This window comes from Diabrotica virgifera, chromosome 3, assembly GCF_917563875.1.
Source record: "Diabrotica virgifera virgifera chromosome 3, PGI_DIABVI_V3a".
Lineage (NCBI taxonomy): Eukaryota > Metazoa > Arthropoda > Insecta > Coleoptera > Chrysomelidae > Diabrotica > Diabrotica virgifera.
The window spans coordinates 85,226,558-85,247,675 of record NC_065445.1 but is presented as its reverse complement, the minus strand read 5'-3'; positions in this window follow the sequence as shown (position 1 = coordinate 85,247,675).

Here is a 21,118-nt window from a genome sequence, read left to right as displayed (position 1 = left end):
ATATATATAATCATAAGCTTCGATTTCAGCAATAAAATTGCTGGTAAATAACTTTTCCCAAAAATGGCCTATTCTCCGATAATCAGCCCAGACTAAATATGAATGGGTCGCATAAAATTAAATCATTAGAAAAGTTTTTTTTTGTCAAGCAAAAAAACAAAATCTGTTTAATTTACTAATGTTTTGTATTTTGATAACGATTTCCGAAGTAGAAGTCGAAACGTCAAATAAATTTAATTTCAAACTTAAATTGTGGCTTATTTAAAGCAAGTTCTTCAAAGAGTGAACTTGTGCAATTTTTAAATTCAAAACTATGGCTGAGAGATTGTTACTTTAATTGATAATGGAATGAATCAGAGAAAAATGTCAAAAGAAAAATGAGAAAACAGCTTGGAGTCAGTCGTTGTATGGTCCAATAAATATACCAACTGTTCGAAGAGTATGCATCTCACGAAAGATGACTAGGATCACTCCAAAACCGTCTTCAAAATGCTCACTGGTGGACATTAAGCACATCTACAGTGAGAAGAAGGTTGAGAGTCTCAGGGCTCGCTGCCCAGCAACAGGACCGTTGTTAAAAGCAGCACATCGACAACGCCGACTTGATTGATAGGGATCACGAGCATTGGACGATAGAAGATTTAAAAAATGTTTTGTTTAGTGATGAGTCCAGGATGGTCCTTTATGGCTCAGACGGTCGCATTAAAACGTACAGACGACGCGACGTGGGGAATGATGTACACAAGGATCTACAGACCGAGCTAGGCTCGTAAATTCCACGGCTTCGAGCCACGCTTCACGCAACCGTATTTGCGTACTTGTGTTTCGAGTTGTGTGGTCGTGAGCTGGTCGAGTGGAGTAGTGGAGTTATAATTTACCAAATTTAAATATATTCGTTTCTACTGATTCATAACATACTAAGTAGCTACGCCATCTGAGACAAGAAAAGGATGAAATTAGTTTTATTTTCTTTTCTCATGGAGCATGATGGAGAGTTTTTTAAAATAGGTAACAAAGCATGTTGTTTTGTTACCTATGTTGCAAATATGTTGTTTTTTGCAAATTACAAAATATGTTGTTTTCAATACAAGTTGTTATTATTTACTGAGTATTTAGAATTTTGACTAACGCTCGAATTCATAATAAAGTTAAAGTTGGTACCTTTAACAATGCAATTAATTGTTACAGTTAAAGAAAACTTTAGGTAATATAGTGGAACCTCGATAACTCGGATTAATCGGGACCGCGGCCGGTCCGGGTTATCGAATATCCGGGTTAGCCGGAGAGCATGGTAAAAATTAATAAAATACGGTAAAAATAACATGAAATATATATGCACATTACACATCTAACTTACCTATAGTTGTATAGAGTATAGTATAGACAGTATAGCGTATTGTTCATTTATAGGTAAAAAAACTCAGTCAGTTTCGGTTGTGTCAATTTCGTCTGCCATCGGAACAATGTTATGTTATTTAAGAACAGTGGCTCTTTCATTGTTTAAAAGACCATTGTTTAAAAAATAATTTTTTAAAAGACAGTTGGAAATAAATAAAGGAATAACAGGTGCTTGTTGTTTGCGATAGCCCCAGATAATTAACATCGCTCTGCCGCCGCCGCCGTGTGCCATGAGTCATTTTTACTATCATATAGTTCAAATTACACAAATACCCATTATCTCTCAAATATTATATTATGGTCGAAGCGAAGTTTTATCAATGAAACTCGATCTTTTTAAGACATTCCAGAAGAGGCTACAAATAAAATGTTTTAACATAATACATACAATTTTATTGTTGAAATGTTTGTCTGATGAAAATCGGTCCGGGTTAGCCGGACTTCCGGGTTATCGGGGGCCGACTTATCGGGGTTCCACTGTACATCAGTTTTGGTGGCGGATTTAGATTTCTCCTCCCAAAAAACCCCCGCTTACCAAATTTCGTGTTGTTATCCCATGCCTTTCGGGAAATATTCAAGAATAAATAAAATAAAAGTTTAATTTTAACACCCTGTATTTCGGATATTATCAACTTTTGTACTAAGGTAAGTTAGCTTAAATCGACCTATTTTAAGCTCAGAAATCTACGGTTAAGCTATGGCCCATTCTTTACCAAACACCCTGTATAAAATATGCTATTATCTGGAATGTTTTTTTTACATGTGCCGTCAAGTTCGAAGATTTCGAAAAGTTTATGTTACACTTAGGGCCGGTTTTTCGAACGCTAATCAAGAAGTTGATTATAATTAAGTCACCTTAACAACCATCAAGTAACAACACCCCTCATTCGTATGTCAATTAGTTGATTGTAATCAATTATGTTAATTATCACTATGATAATTAACGTAATTGATTGATTAATGAATTATTAATTATAAATTAACATAACAATTATTAACATAACTGATTAATAAATCTCATAGTTGTAATCAATTATGTTTTCAGCAACCCAAACAAAGTTGTTATTGACAGTTGGTGACAGTAATTAAATATTTGATAATGATCTCTTGATTCCATTTTTGATTAGCGTTCGAACAACCGGCCCTTAGTACAACGATTCATTTTTTATTTACAACAAAAAGAACACTTATAAAGCAAGAGTTTAAATTATAAACACAAAACTAAATAAATAATTTCTCACATGCAACGGTCAAAAACACTTATAAAGCAAGAGTTTAAATTATAAACACAAAACTATTTTCTCACATGCAACGGTCAAAAACCACACTTAAAAGTTTTAAAAATTCACAACACAGGATATCAGTTACGCAAATTTTCAAACAGAATCCAAACACCTGACACAGTGTCTCAAGTAGGATGTACGATTGCGCGAAGCCGTGGAATTTACGAGACCAGCTCGGTCTGTAGTCTGTAGATCTTGTACTGCTTGTGTTCGACGAGCACGTGTTGCTTTTGGAGGAGGCTCGGTAATGTTTTGGGCAGGCATTTCATTCGAAGGCCGTACTGATCTCGTGTTTATTGATTGAGGAGCGTTGAATGCTCACCGATACATTACTGAAATTCTAGACGAGCATGTAATGCAATTTGCTGGGTTTGTGGACGAAAATTTTATTTTCATGCAAGACAACGCGCGGCCACAGATATCCAGAATGGTATCGCAATACCTGGAAACCGTTGGTGTGCCAAAAATGAGTTGGCCTGCTGAAAGCTCAGATTTGAACCCAATTGAGCATGTTTGGAACCAACTCAAAAGGAGAGTAATAAACAGAATATTTAACTGCTTCAATAAATTGAGAGTAATAAACAGAATACCTGCTTCAATAAATCGCGGGCAGCTTCGGTTGGCGCTCATAGAATAATGGGAAGCTTTTCGTTAAGACAACATCAAAAATTCGATCAATTTAAAATCAAGTCGAAGGAGGAGTGTAATTCAAAATAGAGGGAGTAATACAGAGTATTCAAAATCACGATTTTATTGTAATTTTTATAAAGAAAACAGAAATAATTTACAATGTTATTTTTTTAAATTTTTAATTAAAAATTATCATTTTGGTTTATTTTTTTTGTTTATTATTTTTGTCATTTACGAAATGGTTGCATGATGCTTTAGAACATATATTTTTAAATATTACACAACCATCTAGCAACCAATAGCAAGCTGAAAATTTGTTAATAGCTTAACGGTGTCTAGTCGGACAAACTTTGATATATGGGAACACTGGAATAGGGGAAGTTTTAATTGTGGAGCAGATTAAAAATTTAGAACGTCAGACTACCAAAACGTTCCACGTATTTTGTCGGACAGAACTTCCAATAGTTTTGTTACCATTTCATTAAACTGTCATGCAAAAATCAGACGGGTGTTTATCACCAACTAGGCATTTTAATAAGTGGAAGATGAAGAACATGTCAAATGACACGAATCATGGTGGTTAGTAATAGCAGTCTGATTTTTGCATGAGAGTTTAATGAAAGGGTAACAAATCAATTGGATGATCTGTCCGACAAAATACAGGGGACGTTTTCGTAATCTGACGTTCCAAATTTTTAAACTATTCCACAATTAAAACTTCCCCTGTTCCAGCGTTCCAGTACATCAAAGTTTGTCCGACTAGACACCGTTAAGCTATTAACAAAATTTCAGCTTGCTATTAATCAACTTTTTTTGGTACGAGGGATCCAGGCCTATTAAAAAATGCCAAAAATTTTAGCCTCTTTTTAATGACTCACAGTGTAGTATTATAATAATAGTTACTTGTAAGGAACATTTATTTTTTCATCAAATAACATATTTTTATGGGAGACAATTTTGAGGATAAGCGAAACTGTCGTCAAGGTCAAACTGTAATTAAATAACTATTAACGTTTCTATTCTAGTTAAAACATGTTAATTAAAACAGCCATTAACAGAAAAAAATATCCTAATTGCTTCCGCCAATATAATATCAATACAATTTGTATTAGCAAAATTGAAGACATAAAATAGTAGCTTATTTATTACACCATTCTCACTTTCTTTAATCGGAGGTTGGATATCATCATCGCGATCTTTACTCTATATACCGCTGCTCTATGAGTTCTATTGAACTGCATTTAAATCAGTCCCTTAAATTCTTCAACCATGACACTCTCCTTCTTCCTATACTATTTCCTCCTCTTATCTTTTTCTGTAATATCACTATTAGCATTTTATATCGCCGTCCCCTCATTACGCGTCATAGATGTTGTAGCTTCTTTATTTTTATTGTGTTTATTATTTCATATTCTTTGCCCAATTCTCGCAATACTTGTGTGTTAGTTTTCTTCTATGTCCATGTTATCCTAAGCATCATCCTGTAACACCACATATCAAATGCCTGTAGCTTATTTATGTGTTCTTGTTTGAATGTCCAGCTTTTAATATTGCTGTATCGAAAACACATTTTTCATCTCAGAGATCACTGTCAGTTTTAATCCAAGGTCTTTGTTGCTGTCATTATTGTCTGAAATCCAGCTTTCTACATATTTGTATTTATCAACCCTTTCTAGTGGTACATTTGCCAGATGTATGTTTGTTTTTAACATTTGTTTTCTTCGTTATTATCATCTATTTGGTCTTTACAAAATACTCACTTTCTTTTAATTAATTAACTGTACTAACACTGCTCTATACGCATGGGTTGGCCACTCAAAAGAATCCACTCTGACATTTGGCAATATTCATCGATTTTCGTGAAAATGCTGAGATAGGTCCATTTTTATACCCAAAGGGCCATCCTTTAACGGTATAGACATCTGTCATTTGTTAACCCCCTCCCTTCCGGTACCACAATCCCTTAATTTTAAAAAATAGGAAATACATAGACCATGTGTGCCACATCATTGGATAGGCATTTCGCTGGAGAATTCATATCCATCAAGTTAGCAGAACAAAGTCAGCAGAACACAGTTACTCTTATACTGTAATTAAGTGTTAATTAAATGCTAATTTAATGTTCCAAGAAAAAATTTATTGCTCTTCTTCTTTAAAAGTTATCGCATGTTCTGCTAACTTGATAATCAAGCTAGCAGAACACTACTTCAAAAATTTGATAAATCATTTATAATTAAATGCCAAAGTATTCTCTGAATTAAATGCTAATTTAATGTTCCAAGAAAAAATGTGTTGCTCTTCTTTTTTAACCTTTAACTACCCGCGCATCAAGTTATAACATAACTACACGCGTGGCATACTTTATACGCCACAAAGAAATACACTTAAAAACAGCGGATTGGTTTATTTTTTTTTAAATACACTTAGTTGTTTGTTATAAACCTTATTCGGAATCAGCGAATACTAGGAGTTCCTTCTCAGTAAGCCAATTGGGATTTATAACTGGAATCTGATTCCATGATAAATAAAATTACTAATAAAAAATGTTTTGAAATGTGATTTTTTACATGAGAAAAAGTATTGTTTATAAAAAAAATATATTTTGTGCCATAATCTAAAAAACAATTGAAAAATGTACTTATATTACTACTTATATCACTATAATTGTGGCGTATATTGTCCACCATCTTAAACAACAAATAATAAACTGTAAATTACGATCTTCCCAAAACTCCGATTATAACGAAACTAAAACCAGTTGTAAAGCACATTCCAGTAATAGGTTAGATAGATAAACAAAGTCAAAAATTAAATGTTTAAATATATTTTCAGTAGAATTCTTATATCTGGCGTACAAAATACGCCAGCGCGTGTAAAAGGTTAAAGGTTAAAAGTTATCGCATGTTCTGCTAACTTGATAATCAAGTTAGCAGAGCAGTAGTTCAAAAATTGATAAATCATCTATAATTTAATGCCAAAGTATTATCTGAACTAAATGCAAATTTAATGTTCCAAGACAAAATTTATTGCTTTTCTTCTTTAAAAGTTATCGCATGTTCTGCTAACTTGATAAAACAGCTAGCAGAACAGAAGTTCAAAAATTTGATAACTCATTTATAATTGAATCCCAAAGTATTCTCTGAATTAAACGCAAATTTAATGTTCCAAGAAATAATTGATTGCTCTTCTTCTTTAAAAGTTATCGCATGTTCTGCTAACTTGATAATCAAGTCAGCAGAGCAGTAGTTCAAAAATTGATAAATCATTTATAGTTTAATGCCAAAGTATTATCTGAATTAAATGGAAATTTAATGTTCCAAGAAAAAATTGATTGCTCTTCTTCTTTAAAAGTTATCGCATGTTCTGCTAACTTGATAATCCAGCTAGCAGAACAGTAGTTCAAAAATTTGATAAATTAATTCTAATTGAATCCCAAAATATTTTCTGAATTAAATGCAAATTTAATGTTCGAGGAACTAATTTATTACTCTTCTTCTTTTAAAATTATCGCATGTTCTGCTTACTTGATAATCAAGCTAGCAAAACAGTAATTCAAAAATTGATAAATCATTTATAGTTGAATCCCAAAGTATTATCTGAATTAAAACAAGTTAGCAGAACATGCGATAACTTAAAAAAAGAAAAATACATTTTTTCTTGGAACATTAATTTGGCATTTAATTCAGAAAATAATTTGGCATTCAATCATAAATGATTTATCAATTTTTGAACTACTGTTCTGCTAGCTTGATTATCAAGTTAGCAGAACATGCGATAAGTTTTAAAGAAGAAGAGCAATAAATTTTTTCTTGGAACATTAAATTTGCATTTAATTCAGATAATACTTTGGCATTTAATTATAAATGATTTATCAAATTTTTGAAGTAGTGTTCTGCTAGCTTGATTATCAAGTTAGCAGAACATGCGATAACTTTTAAAGAAGGAGAGCAATAAATTTTTTCTTGGAACATTAAATTAGCATTTAATTCAGAGAATACTTTGGCATTCAATTATAAATGATTTATCAAATTTTTGAACTAGTGTTCTGCTAGCTTAATTATCAAGTTAGCAGAACATGCGATAACTTTTAAAGAAGAAGAGCAATAATTTTTTTCTTGAAACATTATATTAGTATTTAATTAACACTTAATTATGGTATAAGAATAACTGTGTTCTGCTGACTTTGTTCTGCTAACTTGATGGACGTGGAGAATTCAAGCATCGATGATTTTTCGTTTCATATTGGCCCTCTTCTTGTGAAAACGTGTGTTACACCTTTTAAAAACTGTACGTAACGACTGGGTTTTTCTATTGACAATTTTCTCCGTCATGTCCAAAATTCGATTAAGAAGTTTGTAAAAGTTTAGCTATTTCAACTGTAGCATTTACTTAATATTGATACTAAATAATTATTTTTTAAATTCGCTCAAAATAGTCTATTTTATTGCAGAACTAGTTGAGATTTTTTTAAAATGGAAAGTGTGCAAGGAGAACAACGAAGTTATTTGATCAACTTCATTACGATGTTGGGATTTTCCGTCCTTTCCCGTTCCTTATTTTGACGACGACATCCGATTTGGGCGTCGAAACGTTAATAAAATCATTTTTTTGGTTAAATTGTCACTTATTTCCCATTTAGAATAGTTTATTACTTTAATAATACATTATACAGGGTGTCCCGAAAAGATTGGTCATAAATTATACCACACATTCTGGGGTCAAAAATAGTTCTATTGAACCTAACTTACCTTAGTACAAATGTGCTCAGAAAAAGAGTTACACGCCTTTGAAGTTACAAAATGAAAATCGACTTCTTTCAATATATCGAAAACTATTAGAGATTTTTTATTGAAAATGGACATGTATTATTCATATGACAGGAACATCTTAAATCAAAATTATAGTGAAGTTTGTCCACCCCGTAAAAATTTTATAGGGGTTTTGTTCCCTTAAACCCCCCCGAACTTTTGTGTACGTTTCAATTAATTCATTATTGTGGTACCATTAGTTAAACACAACGTTTTTAAAACTTTTTTGCCTCTTAGTATTTTTTCCATAAACCAGTTTTTATCGAGATGCGGCTTCTTTTTTAATAAATTTACATAAAAAATTTATGGGGGTTTTGTTCTTTTAAACCCCCCAAATGTTTGTGTACGTTCCAATTAAACTATTATTGTGGTACCATTAGTTAAACACAGTGTTTTTAAAACTTTTGTGCCTCTTAGTCTTTTTTTGACTAGTCACCTTGTGTCGAGATGTGGCTTCTTTTTCAAAATATACCTAAAAATGTAAATTATAAATAAATTTTCAGATTATTAACAGGTCTCTATAATCGTACTTAAAACCATATACAAATATGTGTTGGATTCGATAAATAGTCAAAATATGTCGATAAACACTAGCTTATCGAAAAAGTACTAAGAGACAAAAAAGTTTTAAAAACATTGTGTTTAACTAACGGTGTCACAATAATAATTTAATTATAACGTACACAAAAGTTTGGGGGGGTTTAAAGGAACAAAACCCCCATAAAATTTTTATGGGGTGCACAAATTTCACTTTAAACTTTTTTTTAAGATATTGCTGCCATAAGAATGCCACATGTCCATTTTTAATAAAAAATCTCTAAGAGTTTTCGATATGTGAAAAAAAAATCGATTTTCATTTTGTAAATTCAAAGGGCTGTAACTTTTTTTGTGTGCACTATTGTATATAGGTAAGTGAGGTTCAATCAACCTATTTTTGACCCCAGAATCTGTGGTATAATTTATGACCAATCTTTTCGGGACACCCTGTATAAAAGCTACATAATTAATATGATGCTAAAATGTATATTTAAATATATTAACATTTTTCTTTTTTGTTGCAGGTAAGGGAATATACGTTTATTTGTAAGTTAAAATAGTTTATTTTTTACTATATTAATTTAAACTTTAAGAAACTGTCTTCTAGAAACCCCTTAAGGGGAATAATTAATATTTTAAGACGAATATTTTTGAAAATTGTGGAATCAAATAAAAGTTACTGATAAGTTACCTGATAGAAACAATCGAAAATTGTTCTTAAATTTTTCTTTTATGAGGTGGTAAATATTGTTACCAGTGGGCGTTTCAGCATTTATTATCACCTGAAAATAACCAAAATAATACTTAGATGATAATCCAGAACAGTCGTATTCATAGAAAGTATTTTCTAGCTGTTATGAAGAATGTGCCATAAGTAGACAAATATTTTACTAAGAGCTTAGTGAACATTGGCAATGTGGAAGAAAAATTGTCAAAATAAAGACGGTTTGAAACTGCTGACTCAGATCTAATATAACCCACTTGCGTTTCTTAAACAACTATACAGGGTGTAACAAAAATACAGGTCATAAATTAAATCACATATTCTGGGACCAAAAATAGTTCGATTGAACCTAACTTACCTTAGTCGAAATGAGCACACAAAAAAGTTACAGCCCTTTGAAGTTACAAGATAAAAATCGATTTTTTCCGATATATCGAAAACTATTAGAGACTTTTTAATGAAAATGGACACATGGCATTCTTATGGCAGGAGCATTTTAAAAATAAATTATACTTAAATTTGTGCACCCCATAAAAATTTTATGTGGTTTTGTTCCCTTAAACCCCCCAAACTTTTTTGTACGTTCCAATTAAATTATTATTGTGGTACCAGTAGTTAAACACAATGTTTTTAAAACTTTTTTGTCTCTTAGTACTTTTTGGAAAAGCTAGTTTTTACCGAGATATTTTGAATATTTTGAATATATAATCCACCACCTACAGTAGAGAGTCGATTATCCGAACGTCGATCAACCGAACGACCGGTTATCCGAACTCCCACCTCCCGCGCCCCGCACTCGAGTACCCAGCAAGCGTTAGTAATTAACGCTTAAAATAACTTTAATTTTCTTCAATATTGTATACAAAAATATGTTGTTGCAAATACTGCACTTTTTTGTTTAATTGCTATTTGTCATTATCAAGATATAAATAAATATGTAAGTATATAAATATGGCTTTTATTCACTTGTGGATAAATATGTATGACTATATCAATATAGTTCGATTATCCGAACAAATCGGTTCTCCGAACACCCATGTCCACCAATTAGTTCGGATAATCGACGCTCTACTGTATTTGTATACTGTTACATACGATTGTATAGACCTAGTAATAATATGAAATTTTTTTTATAAATTACAGTTTGAAGTATATTTTGAACCATATTAGAAAAGAAGCCACATCTCGATAAAAGGTGCCTCATCGGAAAAATATTAAGAGGCAAAAAGTTTTAATAACATCCTGTTTAACTAATGGTACCGCAATAATAGTTTAATTGGAACGTACACACACAATTGGACCCGTGTTGAGCTGCCCCCCCCCCACTTTCAAAAATCAAAAAACAAATAGCCCTGATTTATGAGCTATTTATGAGCTCTTATATTCCGCAAACTAACAATTTTGAGCTCGTTCCACTGAGCAGGAATTTGATACCTTAGTCAGCCCCCCCCCACTACTTAAAAATAGGAATATTGAATCGGTGTTTGCGGCAGAATTACGAGCTATTTATGAGCTCTTGAAATTATATAGTTTCGATTTTTGAGCTCATCCCCTTCACCCCCAAACAACCCTTTAATTGATTTAACTTAAGAGAAAAATGCTGAGAAAACTTAAAATATATCGTATTGCGGATATAATTTCTATAGCTTATATACTCTAAGAATAAACTATTAAATCACGTGCATTTCGATTATTGAGCTACAACCCCTTCGCAAGAAAACCACCCTATCTTTCCGGCTTAAGAGAAAGTTGTACTTAAAATGCATTAAACTATTATTTGGCGACTACATATCATTGAATAATTTATAAGTTTCCAAATTACGCGCATTTAGATCAGTAAATTGCAATTTATTGTGTATAGTGCAGTCACTGAAGGTAAAAATCAACGATTATCTTCAATTTCGGTGAACCTTCATCGATTTTCACGAAAATTGGTCAGTGGTTAGAGGATACGTCAAGAAACAAAGGTGACATGGTAACACATTGCGCCTTTACCCTGAGGGTGGATACCGCCCCTTCTCGTGGGTGAAAATTATTTTATTAAAAATAACTGCACAAATCAATAAAAGAACAAATTAAAAGCAAAATTGATTATATAAAGTTAATAAAATAAGTCAATACTTTTGAAGTTATTAAAAATCAAAGATTTTAATTATTCGTGAAAAAATGCATGTTATGAAGCGGTTTTTCGTAAATCACTGAAAAACTGTAAGTTTTTACAAAAAAGATAATAGTAGTTTAATTCGTATAGCTTATATTCTAAGAATAAACTCTTAAATCACGCGCTTTTCGATTATAGAGCTACAACCCCTTCGCAAGAAAACCATCCCATATTCCCGGCTTAAGAGAGAGTTGTACTTAAAATAATTTAAATTAATTATTTGGCGACTACATCTCATTTAATAATTTATGAGCTTGCAAAATTACGCATCTCAATTATTGAATTGCCATTTTCTTTCTATAGTGCAGTCACTGAAGGTAAAAATCAACTATGACCTTCGATTTCGGTAAATCTTCATTCATTTTCACGATTAACAATAACAACTTGGGGTTTTAACCTGGGGTATATGTCACCCCTTCTCGGGGGTGAAAATTACTTTATTAAAAATAACCCCACAAATCGAGAGAGGGACAAATTGTAAGCAAAATTTGTTATATAATGCGATTAAAATAAATCAATACTTTTTGAGTTATTAAAGATCAAATATTTTAATTTTTGTGAAAGAAATTGCATGCTTTAAAGTGATTTTTCATAAATAACTCAAAAACTGTAAGTTTTTACAAAAAAGTGTTTATCACTAAAATTGAAGCTAATAAAAAATATAATAAATTGCTTACTTGAAAAACCCTTTAATGTTAATTTAAAGTAAGTTATTGGTAATTAAATGTATATTTTTTTCTGCGACTGTTCAAATCTAAGGATTCAAGCTTAAATAACGCGAAAGAGATGCATTTTATAACACTTAGGTACTAAATACTTGTCAAAGTACTTAGAAGTACCTATCAAAAATTAGCTCCAGAAAAAGTTGATAGCATCAAAATCCGCTCATCAATTTTCGTGAAAATGAATGGAGATTTACCGAAATCGAAGGTCATAGTTGATTTTTACCTTCAGTGACTGCACTATAGAAAGAAAATGGCAATTCAATAATTGAGATGCGATCAATATTCCTATTTTTAACCCCACTAAGGTATCAAATTCCTGCTCAGTGGAACGAGCTCAAAATTTTTAGTTTGCGGAATATGAGAGCTCATAAATAGCTCATAAATCAGGGCTATTTGTTTTTTGATTTTTGCAAGTGGAGGGGGGGGCAGCTCAACACGGGTCACAATTGGGGGTTTAAAGGCACAGAACTCCCATAAAATTTTTATGTAAACATATTAAAAAAGAAGCCGCATCTCGAATAAAACTGGTTTATCGAAAAAATATTAAGAGGCAAAAAAGTTTTAAAAACATTGTTTTTAACTAATGTTACCACAATAATAATTTAATTGGAACGTACAAAAAAGTTTGGGGTGTTTAAGGGAACAAAACTCCCATAAAATTTTTATGGGGTGCACAAATTTAACTATAATTTATTTTTTAAAATGCCCCTGCCATGAGAATGCCACGTGACCATTTTCATTAAAAAATCTCTAATAGTTTTCGATATATCGGAAAAAATCGAGTTTTATCGTGTAACTTCAAAGAGCTGTAACTTTTTTGTGTGCATATTTGTACTTAGGTAAGTTAGGTTCAGTCTAACTATTTTTAGTCCCAGAATATGTGATTTAATTTATGACCTGTATTTTTGTTACACCCTGTATTTATGCCTTGGTGATATATCTCGAAATCATTGAGACAGTCATATTTTTCGCAGTCCAGTTCCATATTTTTGTCCCTCTCTTCACTGGGTTTATTGGCATTTGGCATATACTCGTATGTACCATGTACCTACTGTTAAAGGTCAGGAAGAAATAATTCAAGTTCACGACCTATAAATCTGGAAAACAATGTATCATTATAAATAACGGGCCGTAGAACCCTCACACCTTGATAAGAATACTTCATATTAAAAGTTTCTTCTTAAATTCTCATAAATAATTATAAATCTCTCTACAATATTAGTCCTGTCGCCAGGGGGGGTACAACGGCCTCCTTAATTCAGATGGACTTACCCAAGTTTTTTTTATATATTTTGACCCGTAGAATACGAATTTTTTGGGTAAAAGTTGATCCGGATGTCGATAAGATTGTTACAGACAAAGAACTTGAGGAATTACATAACAGCGATTTTTCGCAAAACAAAACATCTTTTTGTATTTTTTGGGTCATTTTAAGCAAAAAATATTCCTACAAGTTTTTTTGTAGAATGCATAGTTTTCGAGATAACCGCGGTTGAACTTTCAAAAAATCGAAAAATTGCAATTTTTGAACCCGAATAACTTTTGATTAAAAAATAAAGTAGCAATTCCGCTTACCGCATTTGAAAGTTTAAGTCAAATTATATCGGTTTTGATTATTTGCATTGCTAAAAATTAATTTTTTTATTGCTAAATAAAGCTATAAACACATAGTGTTTCCCGTGCCTAATACATGCGTTTTAACGCATGCTACGTAGAAATTGCCTCGATTGCACTTGTAGCTACTCTACCTACTCGTTCGATTTTAAATGAGAAATCATTGAAAACATCACTCACGCACTAGGTGTTTATAGCTTTGTTTACCAATAAAATAATAAATTTTTAGCAATGCAAATAATCAAAACCGATATAATTTGACTTAAACTTTCAAATGCGGTAAGCAGAATCGCTACTTTATTTTTTAATCAAAAGTTATTCGGGTTCAAAAATTGAAATTTTTCGATTTTTTGAAAGTTCAACCGCGGTTATCTCGAAAACTATGCATCCTACGAAAAAACTTGTCAGAGCATTTTTTGCCTAGAATGACCCAAAAAATACAAAAAGATGTTTTGTTTTGCGAGAAATCACTGTTATGTAATTCCTCAAGTTCTTTGTCTATAACAATCTTATCGACATCCGGATCAACTGTTACCCAAAAAATTCGTATTCTACGGGTCAAAATATAAAAAAAAACTTGGGTAAGTCCATCTGAATTAAGGAGGCCGTTGTACCCCCCTGGCGACAGGACTATATGTTACGTTTATATTAAATATATTTTATAAAAGTATGTAATTGAAAAATGTTGATCACCCACAAATTTAAATCATTCATACATGAATATCTAATAATAACCAAGGACTAAACTAAATAATATGGAAATGGAATGTTTTTACAGTAAATCAAACATTTTTATAAATAAATAAATATTCATTCTGCATATGCATACTTTCAAAATATTGTACACATTATACATACATAATATACATACATTAATATATTTCACATTCAATTTGTTTATTTGGCCAATTATCGACAAAATCATTAATATAAATCATCAGTAAATAAATACAAGTAACCAGAAAAAAGACTGTCCGAGGTGCCTTAATTCGTATGATTGCCCACTTAAACTGTTACATCGTGTCACTTAAACAGATTAAAAGAAACTATGTAGAATGTAGGGTGTCTAATTAAGAATAGAACATTCAAGTTTTATTATTTTTATAGTCACGTTGTTTGTAAAAAATATTGGCAAGTACTTAATTGTAATAGTTACCAGATCTATGTAGAGATACAGAATTAGACCAAAAAACATTTTCTACTTTACTTTTATTCGTCGGCTTCACTCACGTAGCGATATTTTCTAGCCGTCCTTTTCCACTAAAGTACTGAACCATATAATGTAACTATCAGTAGCATCACTAATGTGTATAGGCAACAGATTGTCCTTGGTTTCAGCCACCAGGTTATACCTACAACTCGTCTGAAATTCTACAAGAATCACGTAACCCTGTTGGTTATGTTGTTTATATGAATTCTCCAATTGAGGTTAGAATCCAGGGTTACCCTTAGACATTTGACCTCATTGTTTTTTTCTAGATCCTCCCCAAATTATTTCAGCTCATTCAGGCTTCATCTTATTATACCCTGGACTAGGAGGAGTACCTAATTCAAATTTACCCCGCCGTAATGTTTTTTTGTAATTGATCCAACCTAAGGCAGTTTACTCCACTGTTATGAAATTTTGACACTAATGGCATTTATGAAATTTTGACACTATTTGCATTTCATATGTTAATTAAATTATATCAGCGATTTTTTGTGTTTTCTGGGTACTTTCATTTTTAGATTCTTAGTCTGCTTTTATAGGCTATTGATTATGTACTGTAGAAAGGAACTACAACGTTAACGGGGTTTTATTATTTCATATGGTCAATGGATCTCTATATATGAAAAAACCGCGGAGTGCTACCATTTAAAGGGGTGCGTTTTTGAGAAATTTGTGAATTAATCCCTAGGCACAGGGCGAATTAGGGTGAGTTCTATGCACCTTTGGTACAAACACGTCTACAGGAAAGTTGCTCCAGGTTAAATTTGCTATCGAAAAATCACATTTTTAAGTCAAACATTATTTTTTTTACAAAAATATATTCAAAAGAAAAACAAGAAAAAAACACGAAAGATAGCAATTTTGTTTTTTGCCCCATAACTTTTTTCCACCGGGATATAGGTATAGGCATTGCTTCACAGAAGAAAATCCTCCATTCTTTTTCTTTAAAATGACGTTTGGTAGAAGTCTCTACAATTTCTAGTATCCAAAATATGATTTTTCAAATTTCTCCACTCACAGCGATTTTGGCCCATTTTCCTTGTTACTTCTCAAACATTGTTCTGTAACTTTTTTCTGTGTAGCTTTAGGTATATGATATGTTACATTTAATAGGAAGAAAGTCTTAGTAGACTTCCGCACCAAGCGACCGAGGCAGGAGACCGCGACAGGCGACAGATAGGCGAGGTCTCCCCACGACTGCTCTCAATGCAATTATATCAGGGTAGTTCTGCAGTCCGCGACCGAGACCAGCGACCAACTATCGTCTATTCGCGACCTATCTGTCGCCTGTCGCGGTCTCCTGTCTCGGTCGCTTGGTGCGGAAGTCTACCTTTACCTTTAAAATGGTCTATGGTAGAAGGCCGAATGACTATTTTTAAAAAAGATATGGTTGTTCAAATTTTATACTCTTAATGATTTTTGATATATTTTACGATTATTTTTAAATTTGTCATTATAACTTTTTTTATTGTATATTTAGGTATATACATTTTACAATAAAAAAGAAAGCTTATTTTCTTTACTTCTTTAGAATGGTTTATTGCAAAAAATTCTAGGACTATTTTTAGACAAGATATGCTTTTTCAAAATGTTACGTATACACATGCAATAGGTCCCACTAAGTTGGAACCATATGGAAAACTTTTTTTATTATTAACTTTATGAAAAAAAACTTATTCTTTATAAAATGCTCTGCATAGTCTAAAACCTCAGATGCAATCATGAGATATAAAATTTTAACGATAGAGTACAAGGCATGTCAAAAAATATGAATTTCGCTCAAGAGTAAAGTACCTTTATGTTTCACAATATCGAAAAGTGTTATTAAGAAAAGTGATTTGAAAAAAAATAAAAATTTTTTTTCTCAATTTAAGGATACTTTTAGATATATTACGGATATCTTGTTTCAAAATAGTCCTAGAATTTTTTGCAATACACCATTTTAAAGTAAAGAGAATAAGCTTTTTTATTGCATAAAGTATATACCTACCTAAATGTACAAGAGAAAAAGTCATAATGAGAAATTTAAAAAATAATCATTAAAAATATCAAAAAAATCATGAAAAGTTTAAAACCTTGAAAAAGCATAACTTGCTTAAAAAGAGCCGTATAATATTATACAATAGACCATTTTAAAGGTAATTGACTTCTCTTTCCATGTACCATAGCATGTACCTAGAAATGCGTAGGAGAAAGTTACAGAACAATGTTTGCGAAATAATGGGGAAACTGGCCCAAAAATGCTATAAGCGGTGAACTTTGAAAAATTCTATTTCGAAAACTATCAATCCTCGAGACTTTTACCAAACTTAATTTTAAATAGGAAGGATGGAAGTTATTGTTCGCTGAAGTAATACGTATACCGTATACCTATATCCTTTTGGAAAAAAGTTATGGGGCAAAAATATTCATGAATTTAAAAGATGATACTTCGATAGTAAATTTAACCTCGAACAAGTCTCCTGTAGACGTGTTTGTACCAAAAGTGCATAGAACTCAATTTAATTCACCCTGTGCCTAGGGACTAATTCACCCCTTTCTCAAAAACGCTCCCATTTAATTCGTAGCACTCTGCGGTTTTTTCAAATCTAGAGATCCATTGACCATACGAGACAATAAAATCCCGTTAACGTTGTAGTTCGTTTTAGCTCTCTTATTTTGAACATAACCAATAGTCTATTATATAAAAAATAGTTGTTTTTAGACCTCTTTAGCGATATATTACTATAATATATGTAATATTTATGGATTACCGTCGAAGGCCGACATGATCAACCAAAAAAGAAGATGTATTTGGTGGTTTTTCTAGTAACTTTCTTGGGTGTGAATCTGTCTTTTGAGTTTACTTGTCTTGGTTTAAAAACCGCGTATAGTAACTAATCACTATTACAATATCATCTATGAAACCCTGGACCATTTTCCAGACTATTGGTGACATTTCATCCCCTTGAAGGTATCCCTTAGTTGACCTCAGTTTTATGATACCTTTATACTTAATCATCATCAGTGGCATTACAGCTCTTTATGAGCCAAAGCCTTCTTCAGAACAATCCTCCATTTGCCCCTGTCTCTGGCAACTCTTCTCCATGTAGTCCAGGGCGAATCTGTTTTGAGATGGACGTTGAGAGGTGACTCAAATTTTTTTGCAGAAATTGCTTGAAAATAAATCAAATAATAATATTTGAGTTATCCTCCCTCTCAAAAAGGTCCGGAACATTGTTTAAATAATCAAAATATCAAAAATTGAAGGAAGAATTCGATTTTTTTCTTTGTTTTTTGATTATAACTTTAAAAGTATTCATTTCCGAGAAAAGTTGTACTGACATAAAAGTTGCGTAATTCAATTTACTACAATATAGAATTGGTTAAAAATTTAAAAAATAGTAACTGTTATATATTTAGTAGTTAAGATCTAAGGCTACTAATATCTACCTTAGTTACTAATGTTTTTATGTTTCTAGATTAATATAATGTTGTCACTGTCATTAATTATAATTGAATAAATACTGTTAACATGTCCATTTCTTGTATATAATATTGGCGACGAGATTAGTAGAATGGACATTAAAAAGCTAAAAAAAGTACGAGCCTGTTTACGAGGCACTCTGACAAAAACTGAAAACTGTTTACATGAACGAGAAATCACAAACGAACAAATTGAATCCAGATTACATACATTAGACGAAACCATAAAGAAATTTCAAAATATACAATATGATATCGAACAAGAAACTGAAGACGCAGATATAGAACAAGAAACACAAGAAAGATTTGAATTTGAAGAAAAATATACAGTGATAAAGACCAAACTCCTAATTTTGCGAAAGAAAAATGGATCAAACGACCAAGATGTTTTATGTAGTAAGAAAATTCAAAACATAGACCATAAGATACAATTACCAAAAGTTAATTTTCAACCATTACAAGAAACAGAAACAATTAATAACTTTACAAGGAGATTGACGGTATTTTTCCTATTAAATAACATCACAGATGAGCAAAGTAAAATTTACTTTCTATTATCTACGATCTCTCCACAACTTTATGATACTTTACATAATCTTTGTTCTCCGGAGGATCCAATAAATAAAAGATTTGAAGAATTAATTAAACTACTTGATGACTTTATTGATCCTAAACCTAGTTTGTGGGCTCAACAACATAAATTTGTTACACATTTACAACGACAAAATGAAACTGTTGCAACATACGCTGCAGAACTCAAGAAACTTGCTTCTAACTGTGAATTTAAATGCCAGAATTGTTGTAAGTCCACAATAGATGGATTTTTATCGTTACAGTTTATCAGAGGATTGCATGACAGCGAAATTCGAATAAAAATTCTGCAAGACAGAGAAATACACACATTCTCAAAATTAGTTCAGATAGCTACATCAATTGAAATGGGAAAAATAGAAAACAATAAAATATCTACAGACATACGTAATGAAATTGAAAAGGTAAACAAATTATCGACATCTGTAAAAAAAAAAGATCCCTCAAAGATCATGTACTTACAAGAAAAAACATGATAATATAACATTAAAAGACTTAAGGGGAAAATGTTTCAGATGTGGACAACCAGATCATAGGTCCAACGAATGTTGGGCCATTAAAAGAACTTGCCACAAATGTCAAATAGAGGGACACCTAGCAAACGTTTGTTTAAAAAGAAACATTGCAGTCCAGATTAATGATTGTACCAGTAATACAAGTGAAGAGTCTATCGGCGAAATAAACCTTGTTAAGGATGAACGATCTGAAAAATATACAATTACAATCAGTATTGAAAATAGGCCAGTTACTATGGAATTTGATACAGGGGCTACACTGTCTCTTATATCACTAAAATTGTACAAACAACTGAACATTCCAAAGAAAATTTTTAAAACAGACTTAATATTAAGAACTTACACAGGAGAAGTAATCAAACCTACTGGAGTTGCTTATGTTAAATGTAACTACAAAAACCAAACCTTCTTCAGCAAATTATACATTATAGCTAAGGACGTTGATCCTTTATGCGGACGTAACTGGATGAAAGAAATAAATATTGAATTGGCAGATGTACGAAGACTACAAACTGTTGAAATACCCAAATTAGACCAACTTCTTGAAGAATTTGCAACATCAGTATTTAGGTCAGACCTAGGAAAAATACCAAATTTCAAAGCTCGTTTAAACTTACAGGAAAATACACAACCAATTTTCATTAAGTCTAGAAGAATTCCATACGCTTTAAAATCGAAAGTAGAAGCAGAAATAGAACGGCTAAGTTCTGAAGGTATAATAACAAAAATCGACCATAGTAATTGGGGTACACCCATTGTACCTATTGTTAAACCTAATGGGAGTATCAGACTATGTGCCGATTACAAAATAACTTTAAATAGAGTTATTAAAGACGAAAAATACCCGATACCTATCATAGAAGATATTTTTGCCAAAATGAATGGGGGTAAATTATTTTGCACATTAGATATTAAACAAGCTTACCTTAATATGGAGATGGACGAAGACAGCGCCCAAATACAAACTTTAAGCACTCATATGGGAACATACAAAGTAAACAGACTGATGTTTGGTGTAAAAGTAGCTCCCAGTTTATGGCAAAGATTCATGGATAATTTACTTAAAGGTTTAGAAGGCGTACAATGTTTTTTTGATGATATAATAATTCAAGGATCAACAGAAGACCAGCTATTACTAAGATTAAGAGAGGTACTTACCAAGTTAAAAGAAAATAACCTACGGGTGAATAAAGAAAAATGTCAATTTTTTAAAAAGAACATAAACTATTTAGGACATAAAATTGATAAAGATGGGCTCCATAAGAACAAAGACAAAATTAAAGCTATAATAGGTATGGAACGGCCTTCTAATATAAACGAATTGCGAACTTTTCTGGGTATGGCTAATTACTACAACAAATTTATTGCTAATCTTGCATCTATATCAAATCCTCTAAATCAACTCTTGAAGAAAGATAACAAGTTTACCTGGACTGTGAAATGCGAAGAAAGTTTTA